Source organism: Rhinolophus hipposideros, assembly GCF_964194185.1.
Source record: "Rhinolophus hipposideros genome assembly, chromosome: X".
NCBI classification, from domain to species: Eukaryota; Metazoa; Chordata; class Mammalia; order Chiroptera; family Rhinolophidae; genus Rhinolophus; species Rhinolophus hipposideros.
The window spans coordinates 68,564,384-68,588,289 of record NC_138046.1 but is presented as its reverse complement, the minus strand read 5'-3'; positions in this window follow the sequence as shown (position 1 = coordinate 68,588,289).

Here is a 23,906-nt window from a genome sequence, read left to right as displayed (position 1 = left end):
ATAACGGCTGCACCAGTCTGCATTCCCACCAATAGTGTATGAGGGTTACTTTTTCTCCACAGCCTCTCCAACACTTGTTACTATTTGTCTTGTTGATGAGAGCCATTCTAACTGGTGTGAGGTGATAGCTCATTGTGGTTTTCATTTGCATTTCTCTCAAGATTAGTGACGTTGAGCATTTTTTCATATGTGTATTGGCCATTTGTATGTCCTCTTTGGAGAAATGTCTCTTCAGGTCCTCTGCACATTTTTTAATTGGATTGTTTGCTTTTTTGTTGTTGAGTTATATGAGTTCCTTATATATTTTGGATATTAGCCCCTTATTGGAGGCACTGTCTGCAAAAATCTTCTCTGATTCAGTTGATTGACTATTTTGTTGATCATTCCTTTCGCTATGCAGGAGCTTTTCAGTATAACATTTCATTTTTAAAATTTGAGTAGAAAACAAATTATTTTTTTTCCTTAGTCATACACTACCACAGGTTCAATATATATTTACCTTCTGTAGGTTTATCTCCACACAGTTTCTGAGTTTATGAGAGCAAGACTTTGTAGTACATTAATAGTTCTTTCTTCATCAGTATGTAAGAATCGTGAATGAGATCATGGCCTCAATCACTGGGAATCTGAAAACATAACTTGTGCAACTGTCTGTGGACAGTCTTCTCCCTAATTTCCACCAGGGTACATCAAGTTCAACTGACTGAACTTCTGCCTCAATTACCGTTTTCGTTTCCAAAATTGCTAGTTGTCTCCCATTAGGCATTGATCTTGTTTCTCCATAACTGTGGTATTTTTCCTGCATCATCTGTGACTGATCTTCCTGGAAATAAGTATGACAATTTTGTACATGTGGCACTGAAGAACCAGGAAATCTCAGAGAAGCTTAGAATCTTTATGTCTTATCTTTCAACACTTTATTCCTATTACATACTTTATCCTCTTACTCCCCCCATCCACAGACTCTTTTGGACCTGTAGTATACACATATTGATGTGAAACTGGATAGGAGTTCATTCTCTACAGACTCTGGAGATTGAAATTTGTATTATTGGCCACTCCTGTGGGAATACAGTTCTGTGTCAGTAATAGTTCTAACCACAGTCAAAATGATTTTGTCTTTCTTTTTCAGGGGCCTATTGATGTATACAAAACCCAAGTTCCAAGCAGAAAGAGCTGGGTCACAATGCCTGGCACTTTACATGCAATATGTCATTTAATTGAATAGTAACACTATGTAGGAAGGAATGTTTGTCCATTACATTTTTGAGATGAGGATACCAAGACCCAGAAAAATGAGTTAACTTGCCCAAAGTCTACAGAAAATAAGTGGAAGATACGACATTGAAATTATATTTTGCAGGGAGGCTGGTTGGCTCAGTTGGTTATAGCGCAGTGCTCATAACACCCAGGTCTCTCGTTCTCCTCCCACATGGGCCAGTGAGCTGTGCCCTCCACAACTAGATTGAAAACAATGACTTGACTTGGAGTTGGGCTGCACCCTTCACAAACTAGATTGAAAACAAACAAACAAACAAAAAAACAATGACTTGACTTAGAGCTCATGGGTCCTGGAAAAACACACTGTTCCCCAATATTCCCCAATAAAAATTTTTAAAAAAAGAAAAATTATATTTTGCAGTTAGAATTCATTTACATTTTCCTACAATACCCAGCCTCATAGTGGATCTGGATACAGAAAATATAAAATGACCAAGTTTTTTTATAGCCCTCTTCCTCAGTCTATTTAGTATTACTAATTATACTAATACTTATTTGGAGCTGCTGCAGCAGTTCTTGCTATTGTTGTTTGAAAGGAGAGAGGGAGATTGGATTCAATTCTTTTGGGAGTTTAGTAATGTATCAAGAGAGCCAAACCTGAGGACAGAAAGCAATGAAGGAAACCATATACAAATGGTTTGTATCTGGACAAAGTGAGCATAATATATTTGTATCTGGACAAAGCGAGCGTAATATATTATTTGCTTTTATCACATGTGCAATTACATCACACTTACCTCTTGAAAACAAAGAATATCCTTACCTAATGGTCTCTTGGTGTTACTAAAGAATATGGTGATACTGTTAACTCTTTCTGGGATCTAGACTCAATTTATTAATCTCTCTTATGCCTGGGATTCTGTAACTGCGAACATTTCTCTGTTTTGTGGACACAGCTTTATTTTTTATTTTGTTAATAGCTAAGCACAGTACTGGTAACTCATCACCTCTCAAAGATTTAGGAATATAAAGGAAGTATAATATTCTGGCCAAGAGTATTTTTCTTAAGTTGTTAATTTGGTCAGAGTTGGAGGACCTTTATATATAAACCAGCAATTAGTCTATGGCTCAAGGATACTGACTTGATAATTTTGAATGGGCTACTGATTATCATTTTCTCAAATTCAGCAGACTGTATTTAAACTGGTTTGTGAGTATATACACAGCATTTTTTTCTAAAAGGTTAATATTAAATTTGCTAAAAATAATGTTACATTTGTATAGATGCAATGTTAAAGAAAAAAATAACTATTACAGAACAAGATTGAGTACTGAGTAAAAAAGTTTCACTCTCAAGCAGGAGACCCAATCCAGCAGAGAGTCTAGCTGAGATAAAATTCAGGAAGGAGAATTGGAACAAGTTTTCAAAGACAAAAGAGCATCTGCCATTCTTCTTGAGCAAACCATTTTAAGAGGCATTAGGTGAGGCAAAGTGAGATCGCTGTCTGTGCAATTTTGAGAGTGGGAGGGAGACATAGTGACCTGAGATAAAGTGTTGAGATCCAGGCATAATGATGAAGGCATTACAATGGCCCAGCATGGGACATCAGTACCCATGTGGGCTAGGAGGCTAGAGATTGGAGATGGGGAACAGGGGAAAGAAGACTGAAAGCAGAGATTGGAGATTGCTTATATAGAGGATGGATAAAACCAATCAGTAATTATATTTAGGGTAACAGGGGATAGATTTCTCACTGTCAGAAAAGGGAGTTACAGTTCTGGAAAGGCAGAATATTAAAATGAACACCTTGATTTTGTATTGGAATTAAAGTCATCTGTGTGAAGCCATGGTCTTCTATATACATGTAGTGATATATTAGAGGTAAATTTGTGTGTTTGTGTGTGTGTGTGTGTGTATGAGTATACACACACATACATATAACATTTCTTAGTTCTATGGGAACAGTGCTACCTCAGATCAACTGCACTCAGATCTTGGTTTCTAAATATCACTGTCTGAAGATTTTTTTGCTTGTTTCTTTGCTATTGTTTGTTTGTTTGTTTACAAAAATGTGTGATTCCAAGATTGGGACAGGATAAAAACAAGAAGAGCCTGAAACATTATTTTGTGTGTGTGTGTGTGTGTGTGTGTGTGTGTGCCAAAAAGCAAGGAAGTGCTCAAGGAATGAGGGAAAGATGGCAAGAGAAGCCAGTTTAAAGGGGTTTCATTGGCCAAATTAGCGACAACTTGAGTATCAAAATAAATAATAGTAATATGAATTATAGCTCAGTGAATAAAATGGGACTCTATGTACCCATACTGATATTAATTAATTAATTAATCAGAGAAGAAAAATCTTGTCCTTATAATAGCAGGCCAACTAAAAAATGTATAGAATAAATATTGGAAGTGATCATTAAATTTCAATAGCTATCACAGTAATTATTTCAGGCAAAAATTCCTAAAATTAATGGGAGAAATTTTAAGAAGGAACAAAATATTTTCATAGTCTCAATGCATCTCCCCACAAAATATATATTACAAAGAAGTATGAGTAATTATGCAGTAAAGTAACCTAGCAGACATCATTTCAATCAGATACCCTGTTTCCCCAAACATAACACCTAGCCAGACAATGAGCTCTCATGTGTCTTTTGGAGCAAAAATTAATGTAAGACCCGGTATTGTATCATATCATATCATATCATATCATATCATATCATATCATATCATATCATTTTTATTATATTATAGACCCGGTCTTATATTATAGTAAAGTAAGATCAGGTCTTATATTAATTTTGCTCCAAAAGACATATTAGAGCTGATTGTCCGGCTAGGTCTTATTTTTGGGGAATCATGGTAGGTAAAGTGAACATCATCAAGAAATAGGACAAATCAAAATCCTATACACTGAGAATGAGCTTAGGAGAATGAAGAAAATATGACTTTAGTAATTTCTTAGCCCAAAATGCATAAACTGAATCACATAAACCCAAATTGAAGGACTGTATTATCTTCCTAGGGTTTGCATCACAATTTGTCACTAACTTGCTGGCTTAAAATAATGAATTTATTCCCTCACAGTTCTGGAGGTCAGAATTCTGAAATTAAGGTGTCAGCAGTGCCATGTGTCCTCTGATGCCTCTAGGGAGAAATTATTCCTTGCCTCTTTCAGTTTTTGGTAGCTATAGGGAATCCTTGGTGTTCCTTGGCTTATAGACACATCACTCCAATCTCTGCCTCCATCTTCACATAGCCTGTTTCTCTGTGTCTCTGTGTGTCCTCTCCTTTTCTTATAAAGGCACCAATAGTTGTGTGTAGGACACACCTTAATGATCTCATCTCAATCCTTAAGCAATTACCTCTGCAAAGATCCTATTTCCAAATAAGGTGACATTCTGAGGTTCTGAATAGACATGAATTTGGGGACAGGTCACTATGCAACCCACTATAGGGACTTTCTATTAAATGTCAAGCCTATAATCTTCAAATATGTCAAGGTCATGAAAGTCAAGGAAAGATTTAGAAACCATTTCAGAGTAAAAGAGACTGAAGAGACACACTGACTAAATGCAATGCATGAATCCAAACTGGATCTTTCTACTATAAAGGACATTAATGAGGCAATTAATAAAACTTGAATGGGATCTGAGAATTACATGGCTATAAAGTATATTGACCTTAAACAATAGATATTTCTCCAGGTAAATGGGTTTACTAAGGAACAACAAAAATTAACAATTCAGGATATGTGGTCTAATGGCAAACCACCTGCAAGTCCAGAGAAACAGGAGAGGAACACTCTTTTACTGACTTGGGAGGGTATGTTGTAAACAAAGAGACTATTGGAGGAAACTGAGAGTTTGAAGTACAGTGACTTTTCTTTTTTTTTTTTTTTTTTAATTTATTGGCGTGACAATTGTTAGTGAAATTACATAGATCTCAGGTGTACAATTCTGTATTACATCATCTATAAATCCCATTGTGTGTTCACCACCCAGAGTCAGTTATCCTTCCATCACCATATATTTGATCCCCCTTACCCTCATCTCCCTCCCCCCATCCCCCTTACTTTTGCTGAGTTATGTCAGTCTCCCATTGGCTGAGCTGTTACTAGGCAAAGAGGAATCACTTCTTCCTCCTGCTAGGGTAGTAAAGTAGTATCACTTTCTGTTGGAATTACATGGTACTTCTCTTCCTATTTGGCTCAGTAGTGCACGCTGAATAACACATGTATGAGTGTTTCCTGTTTTAGCCTCCCAAATCCATTTTAAATGATGTTTCTGTTTATTAATTTTCACAAGTATCAGTGTTAATTTCCTAATTTCGATGACTGTATTGTGGTTATGTAAGAAAAAGGTCTTTGTAGGAATCTCACACTACCACATTCAGGAATGATGAGGCATTATTTTGGCATAATGTACTAACTTGAAACTTTTCTATAAATTTATATTTTTTTAAAAGCTAAAACCTGAAACTTTCTCTTTCCCATATCAGGGGAGCAGTTTCTCAGTGTTGTTGATTGGCTGATGATAGACTTTGTTAGTAAGGCAAGTAGTCTGGAAACAGTCAGCTGCATACATGTGGGGGGCACCACCTGAGTTTATGGTATCCAGGTGCCTCTGCTTTCTATTAAAAATCCTCATATGGAGATTATACATCCAGCTGTCATAATTTCTATGTGAGGTGCCCTCATTGGGAATACGAGTATATTACTCAGTCATGGCTGCAGCAGTGTCATCAGGCTAGGATGGAGAGAAGATGGTTTATCTATAGTCTTGGGTAAGTGGGAAAGATTCTAAGTAGGATCTATAGATAATCTAATCAGGTAGCCATTTAAATTAAATATGTGCACAGCAGTTTATTTGACATAAAATTATTTCCCTTATTTATAATGTCTTTCTATAGAGAAATGGAAGATTGCTAAATTGAAGACAGAGGGATAACTAGTTACAGCTCCACTAAAAATTATCAATATTTAGGCTAGAAAACTCCCTTAAAATTTGAAGCCTTTTTTGAATTTCTATGATTTTCTTACTCCTGAAACAACTTTGTTAAGATTACCTCCCAAATAATAACACAAACAGAATATTGTAGATATTAAAATGCAATTTTCTTGGTTCAACTTAAATTTCCTCCATATATATATTTCTTTCAATTTTAAAAAAGCTTCATCAATGTGGTCATTAATATAAGGAATATATTCTTCTCTTCTTTCTAGCTGTGCCCAGATCCTTCATCTCATTTTTATCTTCCTCTAATCCTCACAGGGAGAAAAGTTTACTAACTAGTACTCTTATGGGGTTATGCAAGGAAAAATATTTCTACCCCTCCACATTCAGTCCCTTTGAGAGTCAGAGGAAGACAAAAAATTCAATTGTTAGAATATATCGGGAAATACTGTCTTGTCATGCAATAAATTGACAATAAGTTCTAAATATTTTGTTAATAATTAATATTACAATCAATATTATGTTAAAAAAATATTACTGCTGTGTTGTGCTTCTGGCTCTAAAGTTTCTCTTTTCATTTTTTTTAAATTAAAGTTTATTGGGGTGACAATTGTTAGTAAAGTTACATAGATAGATTTCAGGTGTACAATTCTGTATTACATCATCTATGAATCCCATTGTGTGTTCACCACCCAGAGTCAGTTCTCCTTCCATCACCATATATTTGATCCCCTTTACCCGCATCTACCACCTCCCTCCCCACTTACCTTCTAGTAACCACTAAACTATTGTCTGTGTCTATGAGTTTTTTTTTCTCATTTGTTTGTCTTGTTCTTTTGTTGTTTTTGGTTTATATACCACATATCAGTGAAATCATAGGGTTCTCTGCTTTTTCTGTCTGACTTATTTTGCTTAGCATTATAATCTCAAGATCCATCCATGTTATCACAAATGGTCCTATTTCATTATTTCTAACTGCCGAATAGTATTCCATTGTGTATATATACCACAACTTCTTTATCCATTCATCGATCGAAGGACATTTTGGTTGTTTCCATGTTTTGCCACTGTAAATAAAACTGCAATGAACATTGGAGCACACGTGTCTTTATGTATAAATGTTTTCAGATTTTTTGGGTAGATACCCAGGAGAGGGACTGCTGGGTCATACGGTAATTCTATTTTTAATTTTTTGAGGAACCTCCACAGTGCCTTCCACAGTGGCTGCACCAGTCTGCATTCCCATCAACAGTGTATGAGAGTTCCTTTTTCTCCACAGCCTCTCTAACACTTGTTACTATTTGCCTTGTTGATGATAGCCATTCTAACTGGTGTGAGGTGATATCTCATTGTGTTTTGTATTTGCATTTCTCTGATGATTAATGATGTTTCATATGTCTATTTGCCATTTGTATGTCCTCTTTGGAGAAATGTCTCTTCAGGTCGTCTGCCCATTTTTCAATTGGGTTGTTTGTTTTTTCGTTGTTGAGTTTCATGAGTTTCTTGTATATTTTGGATATTAGCCCCTCATTGGAGGCATTGTTTGCAAAAGTCTTCTACCATTCAGTTGGTTGCCTCTTTATTTTGTCGATGGTTTCTTTTGCTGTGCAGAAGCTTTTAAGTTTCACACAGTCCCACTCATTTATTTTAGCTTTTACTTCCCTTGCCTTTGGAGTCAAATTCATAAAATGCTCTTTGAACCCAAGGTCTATAAGTTTAGTGCCTATGTTTTCTTCTATTCATTTTGTTGTTTCAGGTCTTATGCTTAAGTCTTTGATCCATTTTGAATTAATTTTGGTACATGGTGACAGATAACAGTCCAGTTTCATTCTTTTGCACGTGGCTTTTCAATTTTCCCAGCATCATTTATTGAAGAGGCTCTCTTTTCTCCATTGTATGTTTTTAGCTTGTCAAAAATTGTCTGTCCATATTTATGTGGTTTTATTTCTGAATTCTCAATTCTATTTCATTGGTCTACGTTTCTCTTTTTCTGCGGATACCATGCTGTTTTGATTATTGTTGTCCTGTAATGCAAGCTAAAGTCAGGGACTGTGATACCTCCAGTATTGTTTTTTTTTTTTTTTTTTCCTTAAGATTGCTTTGGCTTTCGGGGTCTTTTGTGTTTCCAAAAAATCTGATGATTTTTTGTTCTATTTCTTTGAAGGATGCCATTGGGATTTGGATGGGGATTGCATTGAATCTGTATGTTGCTTTGGGTAATATGGCCATTTTTAACTATGTTGATTCTTCCAATCCATGAGCATGGAATGTCTTTCCATTTCTTTGTGTCTTCTTCAATTTCTTTTTAAAATGTCTTATAGTTTTCAGCATATAGGTCTTTCACATCCATGGTTAAGTATATTCCTAGGTATTTTATTCTTTTTGCTGCAATTGTAAAAGGAATTGCTTTTTTTATTTCTTTTTCTGAGATTTCATTGTTAGTATATAGGAATGCAATGGACTTTTGTACATTGATTTTGTAGCTGGCTACTTTACTGTATTCGTTGATTGTTTCTAATAGCTTTTTGGTGGAGTCCTTAGGGTTTCCTATATATAGCATCATGTCATCTGCAAAGAGTGACAATTATCTTCTTCATTCCCAATTTGGATGCCTTTTATTTCTTTCTCTTGCCTGATTGCTCTGGCGAGGACTTCCAACACTATGTTGAAAAGCAGAGGTGATAGGGCACAGCCCTGTCGTGTTTCTGAACGTAGAGCAAAGGGCTTCAGTTTTTCACCGTTAATTATGAGATTAGCGGAGGGTTTGTCATATATGGCCTTTATTATGTTAAGGTATTTTTCTTCTATGCCTATTTTTTTTTTTTTTAAGATTTTACTGGGGAAGGGGAACAGGACTTTATTAGGGAACAGTGTGTACTTCCAGGACTTTTTTCCAAGTGAAGATGTTGTCCTTTCAATCTTAGATGTGGACGATGCAGCTCAGCTCCAGGTCCAGTTGCCATTGCTAGTTGCAGGGGGTACAGCCCACCATCCCTTGCTGGAGTCGAACTGGCAACCTTGTGGTTGAGAGCCAAGGCTCCAGCCAACTGAGCCATCCAGGAGCAGCTCAGCTGAAGCTCAAGGTGCCGTGTTCAATCAAGCTGAGGAGAGTGGAGGAGAATGAAGGAGAGTGAAGGAGAGTCGGTCGGTTGGCAGCAAAGTGGACGGCAGGTCGCATGTCATGTAAACCCAGCCTCCAGTGAGATCATAGTGGTATGACTTCCCTACCTATGGCTCCGTTTGTGTTCCTTTTTGGCCTACCCATATCCTGTGTTCTTAAGTGGGGAGAGGGAGCAGACACCCCACAGGAAACCCCACACAACAGAGTGTTTACCTTTGGTTGACTTGATATTTACTTTTAATTAAGATATTTTTGTAACTTTGTAAGGCTAGATGTTAATTTATAGAAAACTGGTAGTGATGCAAATTATTCTTCGCTGAGAATAATGCTGACAAATTTTTCAGGGTAGTATTGAAAATGGTAGAAATTACAACCTTAAAGATTATAGTTTCATTGAGCCAGAGAGCATTTGCATTAAGAATTTTGTTCCAGTATTCATTCTTTTATATAGTATAAATTATTTTCTATCTCCCATTATCATTGAACCAGTCTTACCTTCATGCTGCTTTTCTTATCAATAAATTAGTAAACTAAACACATTTTTGACACATTTTCACTTTATTATGTATGAGTGTCCTGTTTTAATTTATTGAAAATTATGCTTTGACACCAGATTGTCTTTTAAAGACTCCTCCAAAGTCTTCTCGAATAATTGGTTAATTCAGTCTCTGTATAGGGGTACGTACCTTGTACTGATGGAAGCTAGAAAATGTCTCACGGATGAAGCTTCTAATCAAGGATAAGAAAATAATGTACTAATAACATAACAGTCAATAAGTTTAGGAGTGTTTACTAACCCATCCTACCTTGACAAATGCTCCCTGATAAGAATGGATTATTCGTGAACACTTTTATAATGCATAAAAACTGTTAACTTGCCAAAAGATGGTGCCTAAATCAAACTGAATCAATCAGATTATTTCTTTTGGGAGGTTGGAATTGGCACAGAGTAATTATAATAACTGACTCACTGTTATTTTTATGATGCTGTGTGTGTTGAAGAACTGAAAGGTGGTCTAGTAAGGCAAAGAAAGTGAGTACATAACAGGAGATATGATAATAAAGCACATAGGTAGAGAAGCAGGCATTAGAAAATAAGCAGCCCCAGTATGAGTATAAAAGGGAGAAATATATGAAAAGAGAACAGATGTCTTTATACCTAATAGATTTTCAGTTTTCTGCTTATGGTACTTTGAAATAAACTGCAGCTCCAGTCCTCAAGTTTTGTGAAATACAACTGTATAATCCAATATATATATATATATATATATATATATATATATATATATATATATATATATATGGTTTGTTTAAAGTAAATTGAAATGGGTTTTGGTTTCTCGAGAGAACATGATCTTGTCTATGATTTTCTACCACTTGGCACTAGCAAAATATCAAATCAAATGTAGGACTATACACCCACCCCTACCATGTGTAACTCTGTGTCCTTTTGTTATTCATTTAATGTTTACTGAAAGTTTACCATGTACCAAGCACTCTAACAAAATAGACAAAATTCCTATCCTTTTGGAACTTAGATTTTCATTGGGAGAAAAACCATTAAACAAAAATTATATTATATACTCTGAAGAAAAATGTAAAATACCATGGTACAAAATTTAGACTTACATAATTATTGTGAGGCTGAGAGTAGAGCTGAGATCATCAGATTTAAGACAGGACCTAAAAAAATAAACAGTGGTTTGTTAGATAAAGCATTCTGTGGAAAAACATTGCAGTCAGAGGGAAACACATTTCTGTAATATGGTGAATAACAACAGGTCCTGAGGTTTTGGAACTCAAGAACCCATTACACTCTTAAAAACTCATAAACTTTTGTTTGTGAAAATTATATCTATTTGTATTTGCCTTATTAGAAATAAAACTAAGAAATTTTAAATATACATATATATGTATTAGTTCATTTAAATATAATAATAATAATCCCATCTTGTATTAGCAAAAGTAATATATTTTTATGAAAAAAATATTTTATAAAATAAAAAATAGTAAAAGCAATGAAAAAAACAATTTATTTTGTAGTTTAAACAAAAAGAATAAAATACCTAGGAATAAACTTAACAAAGAATGTGAAAGACCTATACACTGAAAACTATAAGACATAATTAAAATAAATCGAAGAAAACAGAAAGAAATGGAAAGATATTCTGCATTCTTGGATTGGAAGAATCAACATAATTTAAATGGCCATATTATCCAAAGCAATATTCAGATCTAATGTAATCCCCATCAAAATCCCAATGGTATTTTTTCAAGATATAGAACCAAAAAAAATCATCAGATTTGTGTGGAATTACAAAAGACCCCAAATAGCCAATGCAATCCTCAGAATAAAGAACAAGGCTGGAGGTATCACACTCCCTGACTTCAATTTATATTACAAACTGATAATAATGAAAACAGCATGGTATTGGCAGAAAAACAGACAGACAGACCACTAAAATAGAACTGAGAACCCAGAAATAAACCCACATGTATACGGGCAGATAATTTTTGACAAAGGAGCCAAAAACACACAATGGAGAAAAGAAGCATCTTCAATAAATGGTGCTGGAAAAATTGGAAAGCCACATGCAAAAGAATGAATCTAGATTGCTGTCAGCATATATTAAAATTAACTCAAAATGGATCAGATCAGAAAGCTAAACATGAGACCTGAAACAATGAACTGCATAGAAGAAAGCATAGGTACTAAACTTATGGACCTTGGGTTTAGAGAGAATTTTATGAATTTGATATCAAAAGCAAGGGAAGTAAAATAAAAAAAATATATGAGTGGGACTAATCAAACTAAAAAGCTTCTTCATAGCAAAAGAAACCATCAACAGAACAAAAAAGCAACTGACAGAATGGCAGAAGATATTGGCAAACAATACCTTCTATACAGGCTAATACCAAAACTATATAAAGAACTCATATAACTCAACAACAAAATAACAAACAATGCAATTAAAAATGGGCAGAGGACCTGAACATATACTTCTCCCAAAAAGACATACCAATGGCAACAGATGTATGAAAAGATGCTCAACTTCACTAGCTGTTAGGGAAATGCCAATCAAAACCACAATGAGGTACCACCTCACACCTGTTAGAATGGCTATTATCAACAAGACAAGAAAAAACAAGTGTTGGAGAAGTTGTGGGGAAAAAAGTACCCTCATACACTGCAGGTGGGAATGTAAATTGGTGCAGCCACTATGGAAAACATTAGGGAAGTTCCTCAAAACATTAAGAATAGAATTACCATGTGACCCACCAATCCTTGTTCTGGGTATCTACCCAAAAAAATCTGAAAAAAATTATTCTTAAAGATATATGTACCCTGATGTTCATTCCAGCATTAGTCACAGTCACCATGACCTGCAAACAACCAAAGTGGTTTGATCGATGATTGGGTAAAGAAGATATGGTACATATATACAATGGAATATTACTCTGCCATGAGAAAAGATGAAATGCTGCCATTGTGACAAAATGGATGAATTTGTAATTATCATGCTAAGTGAAAAAAGTCAGATAGGAAAAGTTAAGAACCATACATATGACTTCACACATATGTGGGATAGAAAACTGAAAGCAACAAATGAACAAGACAAACAAATAAATAAAAACTCATAGACACAGACAACAGTTTATGGTTACCAGAGGGTAAGGGGTGAGGGGGTTGGCAGAAGAGCGAAAAGGGAGTCAAATATATGGTGATGGAAGGAGAACTGACTCTGGGTGGTGAACAAACAATGCAATATGTAGATGATGTATTATAGAATTTGAAACCTATATGATATTGCACTTGAAACCTATATGATATTACTAACCAATGTCACCCCAATAAATTTAATAAAATATTTTTAAAAAATTATTATAGTACTTATTGGTAAAACGCTTTTTTTGTGTTTGTTCTCCTTACCAGGTTTTGGTATCAAGGTAATGTTGTCCTCATAAAATGAGTTAGGGAGTATTGTCTCTTCTTCAATTTTTTTGGAAGAGTTTGAGCAGGATTGGTATTAGATCCTTTTTGAAGGTTTGGTAGAATTCACTAGTGAAGCCATCTGGTCCCGGACTTTTGCTTTTGGGGAGGTTTTGGATGACTGATTCAATTTTGTTACTGGTGATCGGTCTGTTTACATTTTCCAGTTCTTCATGGTTCAGCATTGGAAGGCTATATGTTTCTAAGAACTTGTCCACTTCTTCTAGGTAATTGAATTTGGTGGCATATAATCCTTCATAGTGTTCTTGGATGATCCTTTGTATTTCTGTGGTGTCCGTGATAACTTCCCCTTTTTCACTTCTGATTTTGTTAATTAGTGTCTTCTCTCTTATCTTAGTGAGTCTAGCCAAGGGTTTGTCAATTTTGTAATCTTTTCAAAGAACCAGCTCTTTGTCACATTAATGTTTTCTGTTGTCTTTTTGTTGTCTATTTCATTTAGTTCTGCTCTGATTTTTGTTATTTCCTTTATTCTGCTGACCTTGGGTTTCACTTGTTCTTCTTTTTTTAGTTCTTTAAGGTGTAACATGAGGTTATTTATTTGGGATTTTTCTTGTTTCTTGAGATAGGCCTGTAATGATATAAATTTCCCTCTTAAAACTGCTTTTGCTGCATCCCCAAAATTTTGGTAGAATGCATTTTCATTCACACTTGTTTCTATGTATCTTTTGATCTCTCCTCTAATTTCTTCTTTGACCCAGTCGTTCTTTAAAAGTATGTTGTTTAATCTCCATGTATTTGTGTTTTTTCCTGCTTTCTTTTTGCAGTTGATATCCAATTTCAAAGCCTTGTGATCAGAGAATATGCTTGGTATGATTTCAATCGTCTTAAATTTGCTGAGGCTGATTTGATGTCCCAATATATGGTCTATCCTTGAGAATGTTCCATGTACACTGGAAAAGAATGTATATAGTCTGATGTTTTAGGATGAAGTGCTCTATATATGTCAATTATGTCCATTTCATCTAACGTGTCATTTAGGGCTGCTATTTCATTATTTATTTTCTGTTTGGATGATGTATCCATAGCTGTCAATGATGTATATAAGTCCCCTAGTATAATTGTGTCTTGGTCAATTTCTCCCTTTAGTTCTGTTAGTAGTTGCTTGGTATAATTTGGTGCTCCCTGATTGGGGGCATAAATATTGATGACTGCTATATCTTCTTGTTGTATAATCCCCTTTACCATTATGAAATGTCCATCTTTGTCTCTTGTTATCTTTTTCACCCTGAAGTCTGTTTCATCTCATATCATTATGGCTACACCTGATTTTCTCTGGGTACCATGTGCTTGGAGTGTCAATTTCCACCCTTTCACTTTGAGTCTATTCTTGTCCTTGTAGCTGAGATGTGTCTCTTGGGACATCATATGCTTGGGTTTAGTTTTTGGATCCAATCTGCTACTCTGTGCCTTTTTATTGGTGAGTTCAGTCCATTTACATTTAGGGTGATTATTGATACGTGAGAATTTCCTGTCATTGTATCTTTAGTTTCCTGGTAAGATTGTGTCTCCATTGTTTCTTTTCCTTTTTGTTGTTGTCTGTTATTTCTGTGTGGTGGTATTCTATGATGTTTCCCTCTGTTTCTTCTTTTCTTACAGTACACATTTCAGTTCTTGGTTTTTTTCTGAGTGGTTATCTTTAAGTTTATGTAGAAGAAAGTTTGATATTAAGAGTATTCCATTTTGTTCAGCACGCTTACTTTCTCCGTTCCCATATTCTGGTTCAGGCCTTTACTCTCCCCCTTTATGTTTTGGTTGCCACAAATTGTCCCTGTTGATGGTGGTCGAATAGCCTCCTTTAGTATTTCTTGTAGTGCAGGTCGTGTATTAGAAAATTCCCTCAGCTTCTGTATGTCTGGAAAGGTCTTTATTCCTCCTTCATATCTAAAAGATATCTATGCTGGATATATTATTCTTGGATCATAATTTCTCTCTGTCAATAGTTTGAATATTTGGTTCCACACCCTCCTGGCTTGTAGAGTTTCTGCTGAAAAATCTGATGATAATCTAATGGGCTTTCCTTTGTAGGTTACCGTCTTCTTTTCCCTGGCTGCCTTGAGGATTCTTTCTTTGTCGTTGATTTTAGACAGCTTCAATACAATGTGTCTTGGAGAAGGCTTGTTGGGATTGAGGTAATTAGGTGTTCTATTTGCTTCTTGGATTCGAGGATCCAGTTCTCTCCACAAGTTTGGGAAGTTCTCATCAACAATTTGTTTGAATATATTGTGTGTTCCCTTCTCTCTTTCTTCTCCTACTGGTATGCCCATTATTCTTATATTGCTTTTTCTAATGGAGTCAGAAAGTTCTTGTAGAGTTCTTTCATTTCTTTTAAGTCTCAAGTCTCTTTCTTCTTCCACCTGTGTAATTTCCAGGTTTCTATCTTCGATGTCACTGATTCTTTCCTCCATCTGGTCAACTCTACTACCTAAGCTGGTTATTTCATTCTTTATTTCTTATACTGAGTTCTTAATCTCCAGAAATTCCTTTTGGTTCTATTTTAAAATTTCAATCTCTTTCGTAAAATACTCATGTTATTCTTTGATTGTGTTTCTGAATTCACTAAGTTGCCTTTCTGTGTTTTCTTGCATCTTGTTGAGTTTTTTCAGAACTGCAATCTTGAATTCTCTGTGATTTAAGTCACATATTTCCATATCATTAAGTTCCTTTTCTGGAGACTTTTCACTTTCTTTTGAGCTGTCTTGTTGCCTTGGTTATTCATGGCAATTACTGATTTATTATGTCTCTTTCTAGACATCTACAGGAGTGGTTTCTGCAACAGGTTGATAGGAAGAGGTCGTTCTTTTGTTTTCCAGTACTTGTTAGTAGAATGTTTTATTTTCTCTCCAACTGCAGCCTTTTTATTCCTCTCTCACAAAGTAGTGCTATGTTTTCTCTTCACTATTCCAGCTTCTCACACAATGGAGGGATTCCCTGGGAGATGGGCTTCTCCTCTGTTAACAGTTCGCCTGGGTCATAGGGCGCCACGTCCCTGTGGGGATGTGGAGAGCTTTTGAAGTTCCAAAGCTCTTTCTGCACTGGATTCAGAGTCCGTATGTTTCAGCAGTTCGGTTTACTATTGCAGGGATCCTCCCAGATAGGTTGGGCCAGGGCGGGGTGAGTTTTGAGAGGTGGCCCAGAGACATGGTGCGACCACCACCACAGCCGGTCCTGCTTCCATAGCTCCCTCCCCTTTGCTGGAACTAGTCAGGCTGCGAATCTGTGTCTGCAGTGCACAATTCTCAGAACAACAAATATTCTGTTCTTTTGATCTGACACTGTTACTGTTCCGCTTCTAGCACCGGGCAGGTGGCAGCGGGGCGAACTCTGGGACAGTAGGGAGGGGGCGGCTAGTGTCCGTGCCAAAGGCTTCCATTCTCTGCTTGGCAGTGAGGGCTTAAACCACCGTTTTCAGACTTCTTCCCTCAGTCTTTTCTCCGAGGTCTCTGCCGTGAGCGTTGGGTTCAGCCGTGTTATATGCTGTCCCCTCAGCCCTGTGGGCCGTAAGTGGAGCCCTAGGAGTCTGATTTATTCCCTCTCCTGCAGCTGCGGTAGTTTAGGATGCAGCGAGCTCGGAGCACTGAGCTAGGTCTGCGTCCTGCACTTCTCCCTTCCCTCCTCCTCGCTCTAGCGATTCTCCCACCTTTAGGTGAATTCAGTAGTGGGCCCCTTCGTCTTGCCTGTCTGCTGTGCAGGGAGTCCTTTGTGGAGTTATTGTTGTTCAATTAGTTGTAAATTCTAAGGTAGCTTTACAGAGGCTCACCTCATGCCACCATTTTGATGACGTCCCTGTAAAATATTTTTAAGTCAATTTCAAAATGTATTTTCTACAAAAAAAATGGAGAAGAATTATGTTTTTTCAGTTTGAGGAATTGTCCTTTCCCTAAGCACCAGACTTTTTTTTTTTAATCTTATGTACATTTTGATTTACATTTTTTTTTGTATTGCTAGTAATCTCAAAGCTGAATTATAATTAACTTCTAGCACAGGAACACTTGTTTCTGGTACTTGTTTTATGTGCTGACGTTACTCCTAACTTACTGTTAGCCTTGTTTAGCTTATCTTACCTTTTTATTTAGCTTTAAAATGATTTTATATTGCAGAATCAGAGTAGAATATAAATATTGGGATAGTATGTATCATTATTACATCTAAGTTTTTAAAATAGTCCATTTTTTTTCTTGATTCATTGGTTTAATTTTTTTGTATATCACTGCATTATTGGTGGGCCAAGGGAAATTTTAGGGAACGATTGTTTGGTTTTCCCAATAAGGTTGGCATGCACTCTCAAAGTTATTGATACAGCAGCACAGTTATATTAATAAATTCATATAAACTCATTAATTGTCCCATTTTGTATGTGTGTATATAATAGATATGACAAAATTGTTGTTATTGAACTGTAATATATGTACAATAAAAATTATTCTTTATAAGTTTACAGTTGGATGAGTTTTGACAAATGTACACACTTGTCTAACCACTACCACAAACAATCAAAATACATAATATGACCATCACTTCAAACAATTCTTTATGCCTGCTGGCAAGAAATCCTCATTCCATCTCCCAGTCTCTGGCAATCACTGATCTGTTTTTTTTTTTTTTTTTATTTCCTTTCAAGTTTTTCATTGTTTATAATTCCATTTAAAGATAATTGTGTACTTTTGTCAAAGAGAAACAAAGCTAGACAGTGATTAAAACCAACAAAGACAGATTTTTCTCAGAAACTACTACAGTAGGGGAGAAAAATCATATAAATTGAGCTCAACTTTGATTTGCAGAGAATGGAGGATTAGTGGGGGGGAGTGGGTAGGGGCTCCAGAAATCAGGGAAATAAAAAAATGACAAAAAGCCAGTAAGAGGTTTAGTCAATGTCAATGTGATTAGGCTAACTGTATGCTTACTGGCATATACAGAGGGTTACAAAAAATGGAGACACATTTTCAGAATGAAAAACTGTCCTAAAATTGTAATACCCAATATATACCCAATATATACAATAACAAAAGATGAATGCAGTCACGTTTGACTTCTGCAATTACAAGAGGTGCTCAAAGTGGTTATCATCAGTGTCCAGTCAGTTCTGAATATGGTGAAGTACTGCTTGAGCAACGTTGACCAAAGTGTCTACTTGTATACATTTTTTGGCACCCCTGGTATGAAAGTTAGGCTTCTACTCTCCTGGAAAGACTGGATGACAGAGGCCTTATCTTTCCTGATAATTACACCTCAAAGTAATGGCTTTTAGTTCCTTAAATAAGACACTCCTGAGTTGTAGGAGATATACACACATCTCAAAGAGACAGAGGAAATATTCACTATTTTAAGCCTTTTTAAGTAAATGTTCTAAGAAAGGGAGGTCAGGCACCTATCATCAGGTGTTAGCTAGAACAAACAATAAATTATTTTGGCATCTTTGAGCTTTTCCAGATTGAATCTCAAAAGGATTCTGAGCTGTTCCAGGTGGCAGCCTTGAGGGGTAAGAAACCATGCTAGAATTTGTTCAAGTCTGTTTTTAGCGGGGAAGGGGTGGATGACAACATTTGTGCTAAGTGTCTGCAATCCATATAAGACAAGATTGAGACTGGGTTGATAGGAAGAGTCAGAGGAGTCTGAATTTGGAAAAGGAGAGAGTCTGTCATTATGTATTCATTGAATTTAGTTTCTTTAATGTATTTCATCTACTTTAAAGATTCATCCATGAGGTTGCATTAATTAGCAGTTCATTCTTCTGTTCCTGACTAGTATTCCATTGTATAAGTATACCATAGCTTGATTATATATTCACCTGTTGATGGGCATTTGCATTTTCAGTTTCTGGGTATTACTAATAAAGCTGTTATGACATTTCCAATTTGTTTACAGTCTTTGTGTGACATGTTTTCTTTATTCTTTCAGTGGATATTCTAGATGGTATGGTAGATTTAAGTTCACTTGAGATAAACCCCAAAGCTGTTTTACAAAGTGGTAGTACCCTTTTTTATACTCCCACCAACAGAATATGTGTATTCCAGTTGCTCCACATCATCACCATCACTTGCTTTATCAGACTATTTTCTTAATATCTATTTCAGTCATTCTATTAGGTGTGTATTATTGTATAGTGCTTATTGGCCATTTGTATAACTTCTGTCATGAAAAGCTTCTTCAAATCTTTTGCTCATTTCTTCTTTAAAAGTGGCATTACCTTCTTAATTAATGTATTGCGTTTTTAATATATTCTAGTTACAACCCCATTATCACATAATATATTTCACAAAGACTTTACCTAGTCTTCCACATATATTTTCCAAGATTTTGGTAGAATTTAAAGACATACTTTAAAAAAATAGATACTCTTGTTGAATGTTTCATTAAGTAGGCAGAAGATTGGTGTTAACTGGAGTGTATTGTTCAAACTAACAACAATGTTAGATCACACTGTGTTTTAGCGAATGTAATTTTTCATGTGCAAAGTGATTGGAAATTTTGATTATATTAGCCAGTTTCTGACCAAGTGAATCAAACTTTGGATTTAAAGTGATCAGTCAACTAATTTGAAATTATACAACTAGATTATATTTATATAAACAGATTTTTTTGAGAGGTGGTAAAACTTCAAAAAACATTTAGCCTAATATTTTCAAACTCTGTGGGCCCCTGGATTTTATGTAACTGTTTAAAATACTGTCATAAAGTATAAGACAAAAGCTCAACATGGTAGCTTTAAATCCTACATCTCCCACTTCAAAAGTAGTAGTTCAACTCTTATTTTTCATTCATTTATTGGAGGCTTGTGTAAGATGTACTGAAAATGAGCAAGCTTCTGTTGCTAAAACACATTTTGAAAACCACCAAACTATTTTTCATTAATATAGACATAATTTTCATACAACATAATTCTGTCTTTTAAAGTGTACAATTAAATGGATTTGAATATATTGCAAAGTTGGGCAACCATTACCACTACCTAATTACAGAACATTTTTGTCACCCTAAGAAGACACTCTGTATCCATCAGTAGTATATCCCTTCATTAGTTGATAAACATTTTGATTGTTTCTGTATTTTGGCTATTATAAATATACCACTATGACCATTCATATATAAATTTGTGTGTGGAAATATTTTTTAATTCTTTCGAGTACATATCTGTGAGTAGAATTGCTGGGCCAAATGTTAATTCTATGTTTAATTTCTTAAGGAATTATCACAGTTTTCTGAAACAGATGCAAAATTTCACATTCTCATTATCAATATGTGAGCATTCCAATTTCTCCACATTCTTACCAAAACTGGCTATTTTCTGCCTTTTTGATTACAGCATTCAAGTAACTGTGAAGTGGTATTGCACTGTGGTTTCAATTTGCATTTCCCTACTGGTTAATGATGTTAAACATATTTTGTTGGGGGCTTATTGGACATTTTTGCATCTTCTTTGGAAAAATATATATTCAAGTATTTTATTCATTTTTAATTCAGTTATTTTTCTTTTTATTGCGAATTATGAGTTTTCTATATAGTCTGTATATTAAATCCTTACAAGATATATGATTTATAAATATTTTCTCCCATTCTGTGAGTTGTCTTTTCACTTTCTTAATGACGCTGATTGCAGTAGAAAAGGTTTATTTTGATGAGGTTGTATCTATTTTGTTCTTTGATTGCTTGTGCCAATGTATTCTGACTCTAACTTTATACAACAATTAATTGATGCTTGAGCAATTTGACAAATGTCATACTAAGGGAAATAAATCAGAGAAAGACAAATACCATATGATTTCACTTATATGTGGAATGTAAAACAAAACAAACAAAAAATCAAAATAAAACAGAAACAGACTCATAGATACAGAGAACAAACTGATGTTTGCCAAAAGGGAGTAGGGTAGGGGAATAAGTAAAAAATGTAAAGGGGAATAAAAGGTACAAACTTCTGGTTAAAAAAAATAAATCATGGGGATATAATATACAATGCAGAGAATATAGTCAATAATATAATAACTTTGTATGGAAACTAATATAATATTTATGTCAACTATATTTTAATTTACTAAATAAATAAATGAATAAAATAAATAAATGCTCATATAATATATGTGATATGAAATTAGTCCTAGAAATTATTGAGCACACAATCAAGAATGTTCCAAATACTTAACATACTCACACATATTTTTTCATACAAGTACTATTGAAAATGTTGTCTGAACTACTGTGAAAAGACGGCCATGGACAGACAATCTTATGCCAAGGGACTGAAAATCTAAACTTTGTTATTCCAAAACACATTGAAGTAGTCGTCCACTATAATCACTGTGCAAAAAGATTTAGAAAACTTAAAAAATATATATAAAAATACATATGTTTAAATAGATTTGAATGCATATACAAAAAATAAATTATATGATACGGATGTATATATGCACATATATAATATACACACCCACATGTTTTATATACATATATATAATATATACACATATATATAACATAAAATCTAGAAATATATCTTTTAATTGTATTGCATCTTTAGTCAAATTAAAAATACACATTGCATAAGCTCTCATTTGACTGTCAAGACTTTTATAATCATAACCTTATAAAATTTATACATTTCTTGGAAAAGCTATTATTAATTTCCACTATCCCATAGCTGCCTCACAGAGCACTGTGTCCACAGTATATATTTAATGAACATTTGCTGAATTTAATGGAAATTTTACTCAAGCAGGGATGGTCATTCCATTTTAATGCCAAACAAACATGAAACAATTTTATTCCCCACAACCATGATGAAAATGAGCTAAAATGTTCTCATTGTCATCATTGGGCTGGCCTAGATTCTGTTTCCTTCCAAAATCTAACTTTAAAAAAAGAAAAGAATATTGATTTTTTTACTCACTTTGTATAAGGTGCTTTTCATACAATGTCTTATATAAATTTCACAACCACTCTTTGAGATGGGAATTATTATGCCTTGCTCATAGTTACATTTTTTAAAATAACTTAGTAACTTGCACAAATCATTGAGCTTTTAAGTGCTAGAGCTTAGATTCTTACCCAGGTTTTTTAACTTCAGTGTTCCTGCTCTTTTCAACACATCATGCTTTCTCTTCCATGGGGGCTTGTTTTTATTATACTGGGAAATGTCTATAACTTTATGTAAAATGAGGGAGTTGGGACACAAGATTTCTAAGGTGCCCTTCAAATCTAACATTATTTAGTGTATATCTAAACAAAGTATAATCAGAAAAAAAAAATATGGTTCTCTTAAAAAAATTATAGTCATTGGAAATATAAGCCACATAACAATGAAAGTAAATCACTACAATTCTCGGATTTAAAAATATAAAATAGATTGTTTTCCTAACCTGCCATGCCTTACTCACCAATATTTTCCAAACTTTTCAGTCTCATATTCACAAAACTTTAATTTAGAATAATATCTGTGAAACATGCAAGAGACAAGGGAAGTTAAAAATACCCTAATACATGAATTAATACATTAAAAGATTTTGCATTACCTGGTAAGTACAAATTTTAAGTATTTTGTATTGCATAACTTTTAAGATAAAAAGGTTTTTGAATACAATATTCTCATACATTACATTGAATATATTGTGCCGATTATTTCAAAGATATGTTTTGATTCATGTTTTAGCTTGTAATGATGCACTAGAATTCAGAAAACTGGCATGAAAAATAAAACAAAAATAAACCAACATAATGTAGACATGCTGGTTTCAATGATAAGACTAAAAATACCATAAGAAAACTAGAACATTTTTGCTAGGTAGTAAAATGTGAATTCCTTTCAAATATTTACTCTTAGACACTTTATTTTAATCCAACTAGAACAATCCTTAGAATATCACAGGGAAATAACATATTCCATCCCAGGTTTTTAATGGCTTCTCTTTGACACCCCTCAGGAATTTATTTGCTATTTCTCTCTTTTATCTTCTCTTTTTTTTCTCCTTTTGTTTAATCTTCATTTTTCTTTTTCCCATAGGCTTTAAAACACATTAGTGTGTGTATGGGAGTCTTGCAATGGATATATTATTAATGAATTATTAATATCCATTGTAATGGATCAGTTATATTTCCTAGCTAGCCATCTACCTTTCTTTTTGTGCTTTATTTTCCATACTACCATGTGATCATGTAAGCCAGAGATGGCAAGTAGATTTCATTTTGTGTGCCACATCTAAATAAGCCGTAGTGGCATATTAGGTTGAGAGAAGAGCTGAAGATCATGTCTTTGCCAAATAGAAAAGATTTCTATGAACATCCAAATATTTGGGGGGATAGTTGGATGGGTGACATGTAGTGGCAAATGGGCTATATTATTTCCCATAACTGATTTAAACTGTAGTCAGTATTGAATGTTTTGATACTACATTAATTGAATATGTTTATAGGCTATGCTTTTCTAGTTTAGTCATATAAGTTTTGAGATAAAATTTGCTTTGTTTTCCTAGATTGCAATGTATAATAATATACTAGCATTTACTGAATGCTTATGTTGTTTAAGTTTTTTTCACACATGTGTTAATTACTGTTATTATTTTCATTGCACAGATGATGAAACTGAGAGATGGTGTTTAGGTAAAAACA